At 38.5% G+C, this 18,393-nt stretch overlaps 1 protein-coding gene across 5 annotated transcripts in view; it reads left to right on the forward strand.

The window, feature by feature from the left end:
* Window positions 1-18,393, forward strand: part of LOC126481487 (ran-binding protein 3) — a 312,296-nt gene that overhangs the window by 35,069 nt on the left and 258,834 nt on the right. For all 5 annotated transcript variants that reach the window (XM_050105271.1, XM_050105280.1, XM_050105287.1 and 2 more), the window contains one exon: window positions 2,393-2,432. The gene's annotated coding sequence lies outside the window, so the exon portion shown is untranslated. The remainder of the gene's footprint in view (window positions 1-2,392; window positions 2,433-18,393) is intronic.

The following is an 18,393-nucleotide window of genomic DNA, read 5'->3' on the forward strand; positions in this document are numbered from 1 at the left end:
TATATGCAGGGGTTTAGTTCTTTACAGAATTGTGGGTTTCCTGGTATTTTGTAGGTTCAAGACTCTTGGGAGGAAATGTATTCTGGAAAATGACTTAGGCATAGCTTGGAAGTTGTTTTCTGAATCAATGTTGACCTTGGTTCCGGAGTGTATTCTGTACTGAATCTTCCTGACAAGTCAACATTGAGTACCAGGACTCCGACCCAGACCATAGCCATTCTTAGTTGAGCTAGAGTTGTTGAAATCTTGATAAACCATTCACAGTATGGTGTATGATTTGATTTATCACTCTTCGGTGATACATTGTAAAGGGCAGGTAGAAACAATTTGAAAAGCTTGTAAGAGTGTTGCAGGGTAGATTGGACTGAGGAATAATTGCTCAGAAAAAAATTTGGCACATTGCAGCATTCCCACATTACTTAGTGTTGAAGATAGCCAATCAGGCAGCTGTGCATGCAAAGTAAAGTGATCCACTAGATGCAGTTATTGTCAGTTGTTCTCACTGTGTAGATGATAGCGCACAAGACTGCTCAGCCTTTGGATCAGGTTTGATCCTTACTGCCATCCAAAGTCCAATTTTTATGTCGCTCTATTGTTCGGCTGGTAAGAAATCAAACGAATAAAGTGTTTGACATAGGTTCTGGCGGGCCACTCAAATTTTGTTTGTAATGACCCATTTGACTAACTTCAGCACTAAATTACTTGGGAACACTGCAACAAATTGGATTTTTTTCTTACCATTTATTTCTCAGCACAACTTACCACACATCACCAGATAAGCTTTTCAGACTGTTTCTGACCATTTTGTATACATAGTACAACTTGACATTTATGTGGGAGCAGAGGAATGTGTGAAAGCTGGTTGACTTAGGCCAGTATGATTTGTTTCCGCTCATTGGCAATCTTGGCAAGCAAACAGTTCAGTGCGGCACAGCAATACAGTATTGCCGTAGGCATTGTGAGTGTAATGTTTTTTCCAGTGTGCTGCCCTGCCAAGAGGAGGTTGGTCTTGTTTCTCCCATACCTCTTCTCCCCTCGCAGCAGCCAATGTGCTAGATAGCGATTGCATACTTAGTTGCCATCGTGCCTGCGAAAACTGTCTAAATGAATTGTATTTATAGTAGACTTCAGAGTGTGAGTAACAGCTCGAATAATTTTAGATAACAGCATTTCATACATTTCATGCACAGATTATTTCTGGTTTTGCTATTTCGTTTGGTGAAACTATGCAAGGAATATCCAGTTTGTGGATTTGTTGCACGGTGTACCAACAATGAGTTATTAAGATAGCAGCAAGTTGGCATACACTTAGGTGCATCAGAAAACTCCTTTCTGTGACCGAGGTCAGTATTACACCATGCTCATAAATGAAGATCCTTAAAACAGCGTGGAATCATGACAAATAGTGCTGCTGTTCCTCAACAATGGCAAAGGTTCCAGTATTGGCATATTACTGAGTTGAAGTATAGCAACATGATCGATCTCTGGGAAATGGATCTATCTTGTGTGTAATCAGTTGTTTAGATAATGGTCACATACAACATGATGAGCATTAGACTATTTAATATAGTCACAGAATGGTAATGATACCTATGTGGCTGTAATGGGCTGTACTTCTGTGTCCAGTATTTGCTCCATGCTGGAGCACTACAGTGCACATTGGCACTGTTTTATTGATTTGACACAGTTTGCTGCAAGCTCTACTAGTGACACACATCCCATACTATTGGCTTCTGTGTGCCAGAAATCACAAACGTCTCAGCCTGCAGGGGACAGCCGATCATCATCCTGGCCTGCCATGCGGCAGATGACTTCTTGTAAATGAGTACTACAGTTATTGTTCCATAGATGTTACATGCCATCGTGGTGGCCACTACTGACACCTTGAAGTGTTGAGTGGGATTGCAAACTCATTGATAGTTTGTGTCACCATGTACACAATATGCACTTGTGATCCTCTGTATTTAGACCAATTGCAACAGGAAATGCAGTGCTAGGTAGTTTTAGGCTGTATTGCCCTTCCTTCATGCAGGACTAAGCCGGCTCCATAAAGTGAGGAATGTGCAAACTTTTTTGAAGACTGCTTCCTTCCCCAGCATATTCCATGGTCAGCCTCATTTTGTTTGTGTGACGAGAAAACTGCTCATTTTCACTGTGGTGCATCCCTCAACCATGGAGAGCTTCTGTAAATGGCTTCATCATTGTGGCACTCGAGCCATTTTATTGTGTAGTGCTTTAAAATCAATTTTAAACATTCATGCTTTTCGTAAATAATAATTTATAAATGACTAATTTCATTTCATTTTACTGTCTTTAGAGTGTAAGAATTATGTGTTGCATTTATTGCATTAGGTGTATATGTAATTCTCATGATACCTTATTTATGTTACAGACACAAATGCACCACATAATAGAAGATAGAAGGGAAAGAGGTAAGATGACAGTATGCATTTTTTTAAAAATGAGAATTACTCTACTTATGTGTGTTTTCTTATAGATATAATCTGAAAACTCTAATATAGAACAGCTGAAATTTTGAACAACTAACAGAATACTGACACTGCATGCTAATCTCTACAGATCGATTGGAAGGAACGTCTGACTCATTATACTTGCCAGTGTTTTACTCATGTAGATTGCAATTTAGAGGATTTGTGTGCCAGAGTACTTTGTACAAAGTTGTTCTACACACTAAATATAAAGAATATTTTGTAATACCACAGTTAGAATAGAAAAAAATCTGCATGTGGGAATACTGAATGTACAGAAAAAAATTGGTCTTGACATTTCATTCTCAATTCAGTTTTATTTGTGTGTAGTATAGAGATGTTTTCAATCAATTATAGCCAACAACATTTATTGAACAGAAGTCCTTCCATAATAACGAATTAAAATAGTATGTTAATCCATAAACCAAACAGTACTGGCAGAATATTCATTTGAGTCACAATAGAAGTTAATATGAGATGATTGCTGATTAAGCTGAATAAAGTTCAAGCACTACTTTGTTGGCAAGCAGGTGTTTAATAGTCAGAGTTCCCTTAAGCCTAGCAGTGGTGAAAATCACACATTCATAATTCATAACACGGTGCACCCAGTAAACTGTTGCTGTGGTCAGAGTACACAGACAGAGGTGATTAGGATGGCACCAGCTGAACAGGCTGCTACTGGGCAGCCTCATATTTGTCCACTGTGGAAATTCACATGACCAGCTGGCAAAATCAGCAATACACTTACTGTAGGTGCCCTTGCCAGAGGTTACACATATCATATGTCCGTATCTTCCGTTTGCATATGTGGCAGCATTACTAATTTTTCTCATTTAGTTGTTAATAGTTACTTGTTTCTGAAGAATTTTTCTGTTTTACTGGGCAACCTCTTGCTAACATTTCAAAAGGCACTGTTATATTCTGTATCAGTGTCCGGCTTGTTTTACATATTGACTACCTCCTGCAGCCACACAGAAACTGAAAGCATCATATTGTCAGATGAGCATAACAGCAGGTAACAAAATTCTAGTACGATATTTCGAGACACTGTCCTATCTTAGCACATATTTATATACTGTGTCTTTCAAATGAATATGAGATTTTAAGGCTTTGTAGCTTTTATTACATTGAACTTAAAATTATAAATACTACTAAAAATTAAATAGAAATTCAAATTGCTTTTCCTATAATTCTTCAGTGTTAGCAGCATTACCACAGGGCACAGATTGAATTGATAGAAGGGTGCTTCCCAAATGTTGATTAGTGTGTCTGGAGTAACTGTTGCAACAACTGCTTCAATCCTGTTTCTTAACAGAGCGAGGTGACGCCATGTTTAGCACACTGGACTCGCTTTTGGAAGGATGACACTTCAAGCCCGTGCCCAGCCATCCAGATTTAGGTTTTCCATGATTTCCCTAAAATCACTGCAGGCAAATGCAGGGATGGTTCCTTTGGAAGTACATGGCCGATTTCCTTCCCCGTGTGTGCTCCATCGCTAATGACTTCGATGTCCGCCTCCATAGCGTAGCGATAGCGTTTCCACCTACCACAAAGGAGGCCCAGGTTCGATTCCTGGCAGGGGACTGGGTGTTGTGTGTCCATCATCGTTTTCAGCATCATTGATCCACAAGTCGCCAAAGTGGCGTCAACTAAAAAGGACTTGCAATATGGTGGCTGAACTCCCCCGCATGGGGCCTCTTGGCCAACAATGCCATACAATCATTTCATTTTATTTCAATGACTTCGATGTCGCCGGGATGTTAAACCCAATCCTCCTCCTCCTCCTCCTCCTCCTCCTCCTCAAGTCTGGTAGATCAGCTGGTGGTGGAGACACGAACACATAATTCTTTGTGGACCCCCAAGGGTAGAAATTGCATGTGTGAGATCGGGTGAATGTGGAGGCCATGTGAAACGAGCTCTGTCATCTAGACCCTTGCAGTGAGTCCATTAGTCGTGTACAACATTGTTTAACGAATTGCATACTGATTTATGCCATTGAGGCACACATCATCTTACCGCCAAATAAAGTTCTGTTATTCAGCTGCTTCTATATGAGGAAAGAACCATATTTATAGTGAATCAAGAAACACCAATTGCAGTTGCTTCCCTGAGAAAGAAATGCCCATAACATTTCCACCAGGAAGTGCCACAAAAAAACATTCAATTTAGGGGAGTCTCATTGCAATTGTACCATCTTATGGGGTGCTAGTGCCAAACCCTGTGGCAGGCCATTATTTGCAGCCATGTTTGTGCTGTTCATGCCATGAAGTGAAACCTTGATTTCCATATCTATTAACATGTTTTTGTATAAGGTGTAAATCTGGTAGCATTAGATTACTGTAGTTAGCTTAAGCAGTCGCCTCTCAATCTGTATTGTATTGTAAGCTGATGTGAGATCGTTGTGAACCAGGCCAGTTATCTTTATGTTTTGGAAGCCTTTCTAAGTGTAGATTGTGGGAAACAGTACTCGAGCCCAACACTTTGTACATGTTCGAAAATCAACTTAGTATGTAGGAAGGTTGGCTTTGATGTAAGGAGTTAATCTGGTAAGTAATATTCTCTGGAATAATTTGTAGCTGGTACATAGTAGGGATATTTGTCTGAAATTCTTTGGGTTATCTCTGTTAAGTCCGACTGCTTTTCCGGTCCTAAGTAATCTCTTATGTTTACACTTCTTTCACAATGCCCTGCACAGTTTTCAGTCATACCCCCCCCCCCCCCCCCTCACACACACACACACATATACACACACACACACACATATACACACACACACACACCACACACACACACACACACACACACACACATATACACACACACACACACACACCACACACACACACACACACACACACACACACACCCCTCACCCCCGCTCTCTTTTTTCATACGATAACAATGAGTATTTTGATGCCAAAACTTCAAACTACCAAGAGTAAGTAAATTTATTACAATTTCATAAACCAACCTCCTACGTTGACAGAACCTCAGTTGATGGCCCCCTGTAGCTCTGTCTTCCAGACAATCATCTCGAATGTCTCTCAATTACTAAAATAGTAGTCTCCATAGAATTCACGCAAATGACAAATCAAAAGACAGTTTAGAATGAAATCGCTCTTTCAATTTTGGGCAGGGTGGATTGATGAGTTTTCTGCACTGAAAATGAGCATTCTGTGTGCTATTACCATTTGCAGCATCCTAGTTTCGCAAAACCAGATTTTCTGGATTGGCTGCTTTGAAAGGACAGAACTCAGCAAAACATCATTAGGAAACTCCGTTTATTTCTAATATTAAACCCTCCTTGGAAGACATTTGTCTATAAGCCAGGCCAAAGGAGTCACTAATAATAACTGAACTTTTTTTAATTTAGTATTGAAAAGTTAATTATTAAACACGTTGTATGGTACTAATGCAGCTCTGTTTATAAATGCATACATGTATCAGTGTAACTGGGAATTTTAATTTTTTTTTTTTTTTTTGTCATATTTTGATTTTGTTTTCTTTCAGTAACCTAAACAGTTTTTGATTTTGTGTGTGTGTGTGTGTGTGTGTGTGTGTGTGTGTGTGTGTGTGTGTGTGTGTGTGTCAGTGGGATGCAGGTCAGTAAATTAAGATAGCCATTCCTTGTGCTGAATTGTTTGCTGTTGAAAGTTGTCACCCTCAAGAATTTTTGGTGTAAAATCATATAATGTACAGGCACAATGAGGTTCATAAATATTCGTGCACCATTTCAATCGAAGTGTCTGATGGAAAGATAGGGACTGTGTGTCCATCTAATGATACCATCCCACACACAGATCTGGCTTCAGCTGAAGGTATCACATTCACAAATGTTGATGAATGGTAATGAATGGTTCCATCTTGCAAAATCAAAACCTCATGTTTTTCTTCAGGGCTCCAAAAATTTGGAAATCATGTGGGGAGAGATCAAGATTGTATGGAGGATGTGTGGGCTTTCCAGCGAAACTTCCACATTGTATTCGAATCCAAAGGCACACCATCTTCAGGAAAGTCATGATGACCTTTTTCTTTGACTGCAAGGACCTGCAGCTCATTCATTTTCAGGAATATGGTGTTATGATTAACCCACAACGGAATAATGTAGACACTTTGTAAAAATTGATGCACTCCATCAAGTCCAAATTTCGAGGAGTGTTGACAGATGGCAGCATTCTGTTGCAGGATAATATCCACCCTGCATGTTGCCAAGGATGTTTAGAGTATGCTGCAGAAGTTCTGCTGGGAAGCCCTTACACATCCTTCTGATCTGTCCCAATGTGATTTCCATATTTTTGGAGCTCTGAAGAAAGGCTTTCATGGCTGTCAATTTGCTTTGGATGAAGAGATGCATGCCCTGGTGCAGTCATGGATCGGCAGGCAACTGCTAACATTTTTCCATGAAGGCATTGTCCATCTTGTCTCACCATTGGATAAATATATTAACACTTACAGTGATTACTTTTGAAATAATAAACAGTTTACTTTTTTCTGTCTGTCTTGTTTTAATTTGATTGCTCCTTGTACATAATCTTGCAATCCCTTTATTTTACTCCAGCTACCTTCAGATTGTAAAGGGCATTTCAGTCAACATTGTCAAAAGCTCTCTCTAAGTTTACAAATGGTATAAATGTAGATTTGGCTTTTACTAACCTATCTTCTAAGATAATACATAAGGTGTACATAATTGTTACAATTAAAATATCTTGTAAGAAGTTCGTACTGTGAAGCTAAGGCCAAGTGGAATCACATTTCATCGGACTTTTCCCTAGATCAACCGATTTTGCTTGCCAAAACTTCTAAGTTCATATTTGTAACTGTCTCTAAGATGTTTCTAGTTCGATGTTGCTGTTCTAACTGAAAGAATAATAAAAGTGTGTTAGAAAATATGACTCTTTAACTTCCTACTGCTATAGAAATATGCAAGTAAATGAGCTGAGTAAATATCTATTATACTAACCAAACTGAAAATACCTTGCACTTCACTATGTTCGAGTAGCAAATTTAACAAGTTTCCTTCTGAATTATCTGAGTACTAGGATATCTTATTGCGCACTGGCATCATCATTTTGAATAGGAGTGTTGATTGAATCATTGCTGGCGAAATAAGTTTTGGTGGCCATATGGAAATCACTTGCTCTCGTTCTTTTACCAATGCTGACTGTTTCTTGATTTAAATACATTATCAGTAAAATGGCAGCATTGTGTAGTTTCCCAAACTGTGTATCATGCAAAGATAGAAAGCACATACATATTCAGTGTCTTAAAAATTCTTGCAGCATTTTCTATATTTACAGGCAATATTATTATATTACATTACAAACAGTTGCTGATGACAACAACAGTTTTTTTACCAGATCTGTTGACATTGTCAGTGTTGGAGTCAATTTATCTATCATAATTTTTTGTAACTGTTAACATCCATACAGAACATATAACCAAAATGACTTTACATCATTGATAACCAATCAAGTAGAACAAAAGTCATAGAACTAAGGCATTAGGCCTTTAAAGCTTAGAAACTGACACAAATTAATCAGTATTTGTATTATATTGTAGCAGAGATCATCATGAGTATGTTATTGCAGTGTGGTATATGAGAATAACATTGCAGTTGATGACCATTACAATGATCAACAAAAACAACGTTTGAAATGCACTTTGTCTTCAATGTTTGTGGCCAGCACTGCAGTGAAAAGGGGACTGGCGGCCAATGTGATCGATAAGCTACTAAAGGTGATCATCACTTGGTGGCATTAGCAGTCAGCTATTTTACTTTCGTAGAATCTTAATATTCTAATAAAATGTAAAAGGACTAAAGATGTTAATGTATTTATAACAAAATTATATTCATCAGTACAGTTTTAAGATAAACTGACCGAACAAGGCTTTAACAGATAACATGACACGATACTGACCACACGTTTATATGACGTGCAGTTCAATAGTTGTGCTTCTTGATGGTTATAATGGTTGTCAACTGCAATTTTATTCTCATATACCTTGTTGTAATAACGTACTCATGATGATCCCTGCTCTGAGGTAATACAAACACGGAGTAAAGTGTGTCAGTTATTAAGCTTTAATGGTATAACGCCTTAGTTATACAGGGTGTATAAGCTCTGAGAGAACTGGGAAATCCGGGAAAAACTCAGAATTTTTTCATCCAGGTGAAAACCGGGAAAAACTTGGGAATTTTTTAGAATTCCGGGAATTTTTCATTGTTTCAGTCTTCAGTTACATTTTTGTAATTACTAATAAGACCTGATAAACAGCAGACTGTGTCAAAGGCTTTAGGATGAAGACTATGGAATACTTTCTAACAATAAACTGCTGCCGACGAGCGTGACATCACAACAGTTTACATTAAGTTCATTTGAGCCGTTGCTCATGGGCTCACGCACTTGCGCAGTTGAGTTGCATATGGGCAGTACCTTCTTCCGCTTCCAGCTATTTGAAGTGTGGCTGTTAGCTGTATCAGCAATTGGAACAAGCAGCCAGATGCTATCCGGAAAAATTTTTCTGGCACACCCAAGCTGCCAGATTCCCACATGGGCATAGCTGTCTTGAGTTGTAGTGGGGAGGGGGTTAGTCTCCATGTAAGCTGTGTTCATGTGTAGTGAATTTGCTGTTTCCTCTTCATTTACACTTCTCATGTCAAATTAAAACAAAATGAGATTCTGTGGTTGGGAGCTATCAAGTGAATTACAATACATTCACATAATTACATAAGGCTAACATGTGGTACTAGTTTCAGTTTTTTTTATTTTGTTTCATTTCCGTATTTTTGGCAGTCTGTCGCCTTGCAGAACAATGAAGTTATTTTTGTCAGTGTGCTAAATAAATGTGGCTTTTATTAATATTTTCCCTTGAGACAGTCAAGTTATTTGAAACGAAGTGTTTCATTCCACACTATTGGCTAGTTTCAACTGTTCACTGAATTTATAGTGCACATTTTCATCTTCTGGCGTGTATGACATTATTTATTTATTGGTCCAAGAATCAGTTGCGTACATTGTTTGTACATGTGATAGGACAGTGGTAAACCTAGTTAGTTTACAATACAGTAGTCATTTTGACTACATTCTTGACATTATAAAAATGCATACTAATGTAGGTTGGTGTACTACATTGCTTCTACATGTGATAATAGCGGTTATTAAGTGAGATGACATGATAAGCACAATGTAAACTATATTATGAATTGAATTGACAATTAGTGAATTTGGTAAATGAGGTTTACTTATTATGATGTTCCATAAACTCAAAGAATAGAAGCAGTGGTCAAGCAAGAATTTTTAAATTTATTTTAAATGCATTGAATGTTGGTAAGCGTTTTAGGTAAGAAGGCATATGGTTATATAACATAGCTCCAGAATGATACACTCCTCTTTTGCATAAGTTTGTATTTATTGTGTTCCTGTGTGGGTTCATCTTCTGTCTAGTTTATATGTGTGTGTATCGTAGTTGTGTTTGAAGAGACTTTCCTTTTTTAAGATGCTCCCTTTTGTGAAAATTAGTATTTCATATATACAGGGTGTTTCAAAAATGACCGGTATATTTGAAACACCAATAAAAACTAAACGAGCAGCGATAGAAATACACCGTTTGTTGCAATATGCTTGGGACAACAGTACATTTTCAGGCGGACAAACTTTCGAAATTACAGTAGTTACAATTTTCAACAACAGATGGCGCTGCAAGTGATGTGAAAGATATAGAAGACAACGCAGTCTGTGGGTGCGCCATTCTGTACGTCGTCTTTCTGCTGTAAGCGTGTGCTGTTCACAACGTGCAAGTGCGCTGTAGACAACATGGTTTATTCCTTAGAACAGAGGATTTTTCTGGTGTTGGAATTCCACCGCCTAGAACACAGTGTTGTTGCAACAAGACGAAGTTTTCAACGGAGGTTTAATGTAACCAAAGGACCGAAAAGCGATACAATAAAGGATCTGTTTGAAAAATTTCAACGGACTGGGAAAGTGACGGATGAACGTGCTGGAAAGGTAGGGCGACCGCGTACGGCAACCACAGAGGGCAACGCGCAGCTAGTGCAGCAGGTGATCCAACAGCGGCCTCGGGTTTCCGTTCGCCGTGTTGCAGCTGCGGTCCAAATGACGCCAACGTCCACGTATCGTCTCATGCGCCAGAGTTTACACCTCTATCCATACAAAATTCAAACGCGGCAACCCCTCAGCGCCGCTACCATTGCTGCACGAGAGACATTCGCTAACGATATAGTGCACAGGATTGATGACGGCGATATGCATGTGGGCAGCATTTGGTTTACTGACGAAGCTTATTTTTACCTGGACGGCTTCGTCAATAAACAGAACTGGCGCATATGGGGAACCGAAAAGCCCCATGTTGCAGTCCCATCGCCCCTGCATCCTCAATGATTCCAAAGGAATCATTGGCCCATTTTTCAGATCCGAAACGATTACTGCATCACGCTATCTGGACATTCTTCGTGAATTTGTGGCGGTACAAACTGCCTTAGACGACACTGCGAACACCTCGTGGTTTATGCAAGATGGTGCCCGGCCACATCGCACGGCCGACGTCTTTAATTTCCTGAATGAATATTTCGATGATCGTGTGATTGCTTTGGGCTATCCGAAACATACAGGAGGCGGCGTGGATTGGCCTCCCTATTCGCCAGACATGAACCCCTGTGACTTCTTTCTGTGGGGACACTTGAAAGACCAGGTGTACCGCCAGAATCCAGAAACAATTGAACAGCTGAAGCAATACATCTCATCTGCATGTGAAGTCATTCCGCCAGACACGTTGTCAAAGGTTTCGGGTAATTTCATTCAGAGACTACGCCATATTATTGCTACGCATGGTGGATATGTGGAAAATATCGTACTATAGAGTTTCCCAGACCGCAGCGCCATCTGTTGTTGAAAATTGTAACTACTGTAATTTCGAAAGTTTGTCTGCCTGAAAATGTACTGTTGTCCCAAGCATATGGCAACAAACGGTGTATTTCTATCGCTGCTCGTTTAGTTTTTATTGCCGTTTCAAATATACCGGTCATTTTTGAAACACCCTGTATAAAAGCAAGGCAGTGGCAATATTTTCAAAGTTTTAAAAAGGGGTCTACAGGAATCCTCACATTTAGCTTTTTTTATCACACTGATAATCTTTTTCTGTATTTTAAATGTTTTTGTAGTATTCGTGGAATTCCCCCCAGAAATTATTCTGTACATAAGTAGCAACTGTATACTGCAATGATACATCGTCAGCACTGATGAGCAGCTTGTATTTTGAGTTAGGATCCTAACAGCATATGCTAGTGAATTCAGTGTCTTATTTGTTTAGATGTACCTCCCACTTCAGATTTGCCTGAACATGTACACCTAGAAATTTTGTATGACTGACCTTCAACACATTTTTTTCCTTCAATAGTGAAAAACAGGATTTGCAGGATGGAGTTTTTGTGTGGTATGAAAGTTAACTGCCACAGTTTTTTCAGAATTTATGATGAGCCTATTGGTCTTGAACCAGTGTGTTAAGGTATGCATAACAGATACTGTAGCCTCCTGCAGATTTTCCTCATTCTGTGATTTAATGAGAATATTAGTGTCATCTGCAAACAGTACAGTGGTACCATCATGTATTTTATTAGCCAAGTCATTTACATACAGCAGAAATAGGACAGGTCCTAGAACTGACCCTTGTGGGACTCCATACTTGATTTTCTGCTCATCACTTGTAAAAACTAGAAATTTTTGTGTTTCACTATCTTTGTGTTTTATTTCTGTAATCTGCTGACTATTACTGATGTACGACTAGATATACTTTTCATACTGGCCTCTAATTCCATAATTACTTAATTTACACAAGAGAATGCCATGATCAGTTACATCAAAGGCTTTATTTAGATCCAGAAATGTCCCAGATACATGTTGTTTATCATCCTCTGCTTTTAATACTTCATTTAAGAAGGCAAAAATTGCTGACTGAGTTTACTTTCCAGCTCTGAACCCATGTTGGAAGTTACTTATCAGGCTCTCTTTATTTAAGAAAACTGTTGATCTTCTAAGGAACATTTTTTCCATAATTTTGCTGAAGCCTGACAAAACTGAAACTGGTCTATAATTAGCAATATCACTTTTTGTACCCTTCTTATGTAAAGGTGTTACTTTTGCATTTCTTAGATTATTTGGAAATACACCACTCTCAAAAGATGAATTTACTGTGTCTGTCAGTGGTTCCACAATAAGTGTTGCACTAGCTTTGATAATAGCATCTGTTATCTCATCAACACCTACTGAATATTTATTAGGTAATTCTTTTAGGATTCTGGACAGTTCCTCGGGTGTTTCTGGATACAGGAATAATGTGCTTGAATGAATTTTTTGATCTGAGTGACTGGTTGGCTGTTCGTCATGGTTTGTATTTATTAACTGCTGTACTATATTTGAGAAATAATTGTTGAAAGCACTATCAACATGTTTGGGGTCAGTTTATTTTTATTCATAGTCAGCTCTATATTACTGTGATTTACTGGCCTGGTACCCATTTCTTGCCTTATAATGTGCCACGTTCCTTTAGTTGTGTTCTTGGAATCGCACACTATTTTGTCATTTTCTAGTTTTTTTACTTTTGAAATAACTCATGTAAGTATTCTTTTGTATCTTTCGAAATATGCAATAGTCGGGACTGGTATTATGCTTGGAGTACTCATACAATCTTCTTTATGCCATAATGAAGAAACAAACATGAGATAATACACGACTATTACGCCAAAAAAATCTGCATCCCGAAAACCACAGTGAAAAGTTTAATATCAGGTTGGGACTCCACTTCATTGTGAATCTGAGCTTACGAATGTGTGCTTTGTGCCAAATAATGCATTTTAGTATGGTTTACGAAATGCTAATGCTCTTGGAGTATCCTATTTCTTTTATGACATCATGTAAGATCTCTTAATACTATATACGTATGACCACTTGGGCTTCCTATGTCATTGTAGCTGCCCACATGCAGTAACACCTGTTTCCTGACACTCTCAGGCAACTGCTGAAATGAAGCTATTTACAACAGGTTGCGGGGAAAATATTGCGAATGTTGCTTTGAAAAGTGTTAGGTCAAAGTAAATTTCCTTTTACGCAAGATGAATTATAGTATTTGTGCAAATGTGCAACGAATTTCTTAAATCGCACAGCATTTGACTCTCATTTAAAACTTAACATATTGAGGAATAGCCACTTCGAATAATTTCAAGCCCTGAAGACCGGACATTAATGTCATCATTAAAAATTCTACTAGCACATTTGTGCGATGTTCCTTAAAGTGTAACACATGCAAAAGAGACCAATATTATATGTGAAAGCTTAACATTTCTGGTCGCTACATTAATGTACATTTATTCAAACCATTAAATTTTCCACCTTGGAAGAAGTGTATTTTCATGTGGGGGAAAAAGTGCTATTTTAACCGGGAAATCTGGGAACTTTGTGTGTGTGTGCGTGTGCGGAAGTATACACCCTGTTACATGTCCTTCGTTCTACTTGACTGGTTATGAATTATGTGAAGTTATGTTACCTATACGTTCTGTATGAATGTTACCAGATTTTAATAATGTGTGAATTTTTTATCATCTGAAGATGGCTCATTTCTAACCAAACGTGTAATCAGAATAAGAATTTAATTGTGATCTTGGCTTTGAGGATTTTTCAATCCTTAATAGAGAGAAATGTAGTTGTAGGTGTTGGAGTCTGCAGTAAGCAATTTGATGGAGATGTGTTCAGCGTGTGTTGTATAAAAAATTTACGAATGGAGGTCTGTTACTACTACCACCAACTAAAATGCTAGGAATTTGGTCTGAATCATCATGTTGTTTTGGGAAATAAAGCTTACAATTTGGTAGAGAATGTGACAAGATATCTTTTCCTTGTAGATATTTGGCTAAAAAGGTAAATGGAAATGTCGTGTGGCTAGGGCCTCCCGTCGGGTAGACCGTTCGCCTAGTGCAGGTCTTTCGATTTGACGCCACTTCGGTGACCTGCGCGTCGATGGGGATGAAATGATGATGATTAGGACAACACAACACCCAGTCCCTGAGTGGAGAAAATCTCCGACCCAGCCGGGAATCGAACCCGGGCCCTTAGGATTGACAGTCTGTCATGCTGACCACTCAGCTACCGGGGCGGACAGGCTAAAAAGGTGATCTGTACAGTAATGTGGATTGCACTGCAAGAAAAGTTTGTGATGTGCATTTCATATGATGATGAATACATACAGTCTACTGAAAAGGGAAATGGAAACATCCATGGCTATTGCTAATCATGTACTTGATTGCATTTATATTTTGTGTTCTGCAGGAAACCAATGTTGAAGCTGAACTGTTTCGTAACAGGTTGTATCATGATAACAAGGAACTCCACATTACATTCAAAGTCAGCCCGGAACTCATTTGTTGAATCTGAACTACATGACTCTGCCACTTCGTTCAGTGATCTGGAAATTGTATCGCAGTTGTGGTATTCACCCAGTCCCTGATAGCAGATAGGTGGGTTGAGCCTAATTTCATTTACAAGTTGTTCTACATCCATGATGACAAGGACAGTGTGTGAACATTTGTCACAAACAACACAATACCGACCTGCTAGTGCCTGACTTTGCAAGCCATTGCTATCTGGAGTGGATGCTTAACACCTCTTCCCCTTCCACCTGTCATGCATGCAACACCACACACTAGCATACATAGACTACAACAATTAATCCTAATTGGTTCAAGGTATCTGACAGACCTTCCTGATAAATAACAACTTACAAGTAGAAAATATTTTACTATGTAGCCAATATTTAGAATTTAAGGTTAGGTTAGGTTAGGTTAGGTTAGTTCCTGCTAAAATGTTAAGAAACATCTTTTTTTTATAAAACGCAAGAAGAAACTGTTTTTCATGCCGTTCAAGAACTGCTGATGAAAAGGATACAGTGCTGCAAGGCTGATTAACATCAACACTTCTCATAAAAACAGATGAGAGATTGCACGCATTTTCTGCAGAAGCTGAAGTGTAGCTCTGCCATCTCTCAGCTGTTGCTGGAAATATCAAGCATTCTGAATGTTGCTGTTGCAACCTTGCCCACTCTGGCACTCTGATGCAGCCCAGCCACCATGGCACTCTGATGCAGCCCAGCCACCAGCGTGAATACTAAAATGCAAAACAGTGGGTTTGTTATTCTGGTCTGGCGTAGCATGGACCGATTCAATGTGCAGTGTGGACACTGCTTAACATGGCTTTTGGCTGAGACTGCAAACATATGAAAACTTAACAGTCTGAGAAGAAAGGAATGGTGCAGGGGAATAAGCCCCACCACCCTCTTGAGGACAGTGAGTGTATGCCTTTTTTGTGAAAGCAGAACTCGCACTTGGACATACAGACCAATGATCCCTCTGTGTGGTAATGCAAAGAAGGCATCTAGTCAGTGTGTTGACTTGCTGTGGTGTCCAGTACTGTTACATGCATCTCCAGGCGCAAATCCAGAATGCTGGTTAACCCGCCAGTCAGTGCATCAGTATCAACACCAACAGTGAGTCGTGCAAATTCTGGATGCTCTATATTCGTTCTCAAACAATTTTACAGAAACTATTGGATAAAAAATTTTATTCTTTTGTTATTTATAGCCTCATATGTCGGCTTCATGCTGAACTGCCTATCTTTTTGTTAATCATCATATTTAGTGTGATTCTTCCCAGTTAACCCACCACCTGAAATTAGAATAGTTTGCAGTAGGAAAGAGGAGTTCTACGAGTTTAAATCTATTGCACACCAATGAAGCCAATGAATTTCCTATTGAGAAGGACATAAAACAAGGTGGCTATATCCCCAAAACTGTTTTCAGCAGAAAAAGCAGTGTCGAAATTGAACTTGAAGACAAAGGGAATCCAAGTTCTGGGAAAGATATTAAATAAACTGAGGTTTGCTGGTGATATTGTTCTATTTGCAAATAATGTAGAAAAACATAAAATATTGTTTAGCAAATTTATGTTAGTCTGACCTGAAGTTGATCTGAAAATGAACTATGATAAAACCAAGACCATGATGATGATGATTGGACTCTGCAGGGAAATAGTACATAACTGAAAAGGATCACAGTATGTCTATCTCATTCAGCATATAAATATGAAAAGTGACCGACAACCAGAAACATTTAGCTGTATTAAATTGGGCTGGTGAAGTTATGGAAGATATTCTTCGGATTTGAAGTTTAAGATTTTGACTGAGCTGAAGAAAACAGTTTTTGACTAATGTATACTGCCGGTAATAACTTATGGCTTTGAAACATGGACATTAAATGATTTCATTGTTACAAAACTAATAGTAATGCAAAGTGAAATGGAAAGATCAAAGTTGGGCTACTTAAAGAAAGACAGAAAGAAAGCAGTAGATGATATTGGACATAAAACAAAGATCATTGACATAATGGAAAAAGTGAACATTTTGAAATAGCAGTGGGCTGATCATATTGCCTAAAGACAAGATGGCAGACAGTAAAAACAAGTACGACATTGGAACCAAAATTATCAAAAGACCAAGGGTAAGACCACCGGACAGATGGGCAAGGACTTGAGAAAGACAGCTGGATTTGTTTGGCAGCAGAAATGGAAGAACCTGCAAGAATTCTATTTTGCACACTGACTCAGAGATCACACCATAAAGTTATCGAGTTGTTGTGGGTGATGGTGATGGTGATGAGGTGAGGTGCAGGAGGAGGAAGAGCTCCTATATTGCTATGTATGAAATTAGCTAACATACTGAATTTTCTTGTAGGCTTCTGAAGTTGTTTATATCTATCTCAAATTTCTAGATAATGTATTTTATGTAGAGCATGCACTTCCACATGTGTGCACTACAATAAAGAGAACTGCTCATAAAATCCATTAAATTTCATAAGTAGTTCCAGATATCGAAATGATTATTTGGCAAATAGCAACACACAAATAGGAGACTATTTTGCTGTTTGATTAATATATGAACCTTTCATATATATATAGATGGAAGTAGTAATAGATCTTTTTAATGAAATAATGTAATTTTTAAGGGCCATTTATAACTGATGAAAAAGAAATTGTGTGGGCTTTTTACGACATACATAAAGAAATTTGATTTTTTTAATGCTGACAGTGAGCTTTTTATAAGCTGGTGACCCAGCTTGCCCTCAGTTGTTTGTGTCACAATTTCAGCGGAATTAGTTCATAGTAAATTTAAGTTGTGTAAACTGTGTTTTGGTAAAAGAAGCCAAATTTAACTTTGTAACAGGAGAAGCCAACAACAATAGTTCACATATACATGCCAACTTCACAAGGAGGAGATGGGGAGAGAGAGAGAGAGAGAGAGAGAGAGAGAGAGAGAGAGAGAGAGAGAGAATGTGTTTGAGGATGTTGAGCATGTAACACTATATATAAAGGGAAATGGAAATCTAATACTTAAAGATGATGGAAATGTTGTTGTGGGGGGGAAAGTTGGAAGACAATTACGGGTGAGTATGAGCTTGGTAGTGAGAGAGGAGAAAGTCTAATTGAGTTCTGCAACAAATTTCAGCTACTAATAGCAAATACACTGTTCAAAAATCTCAATTTGAGGAGATTCACTTGGAATCTTTTCATGTCTCTAGCCTTTTTCTAACTGCCTTATGTCATGCTCAGAAAGTGTTTAGAAAATCAGATATTGGATTGTAAGGTGTACATTGGAGCAGATAAGAGATGCTGATCACAATTTAGTAATAATGAAGGCTAGGCTGAGATTTGGGAGAATCATCAAGGGAAAAAAAAATCAGTGTGAGAAGAGATACTGAAGTACTTAGGAATGATGAGATGCATTTGAAGTTTTCTAAGACTGTAAGATTCTGCAAAAATGAATACCACAACAGACAGTTCAGTTGAAGA

This window comes from Schistocerca serialis, chromosome 1, assembly GCF_023864345.2.
Source record: "Schistocerca serialis cubense isolate TAMUIC-IGC-003099 chromosome 1, iqSchSeri2.2, whole genome shotgun sequence".
In the NCBI taxonomy this organism is placed as follows: Eukaryota; Metazoa; Arthropoda; class Insecta; order Orthoptera; family Acrididae; genus Schistocerca; species Schistocerca serialis.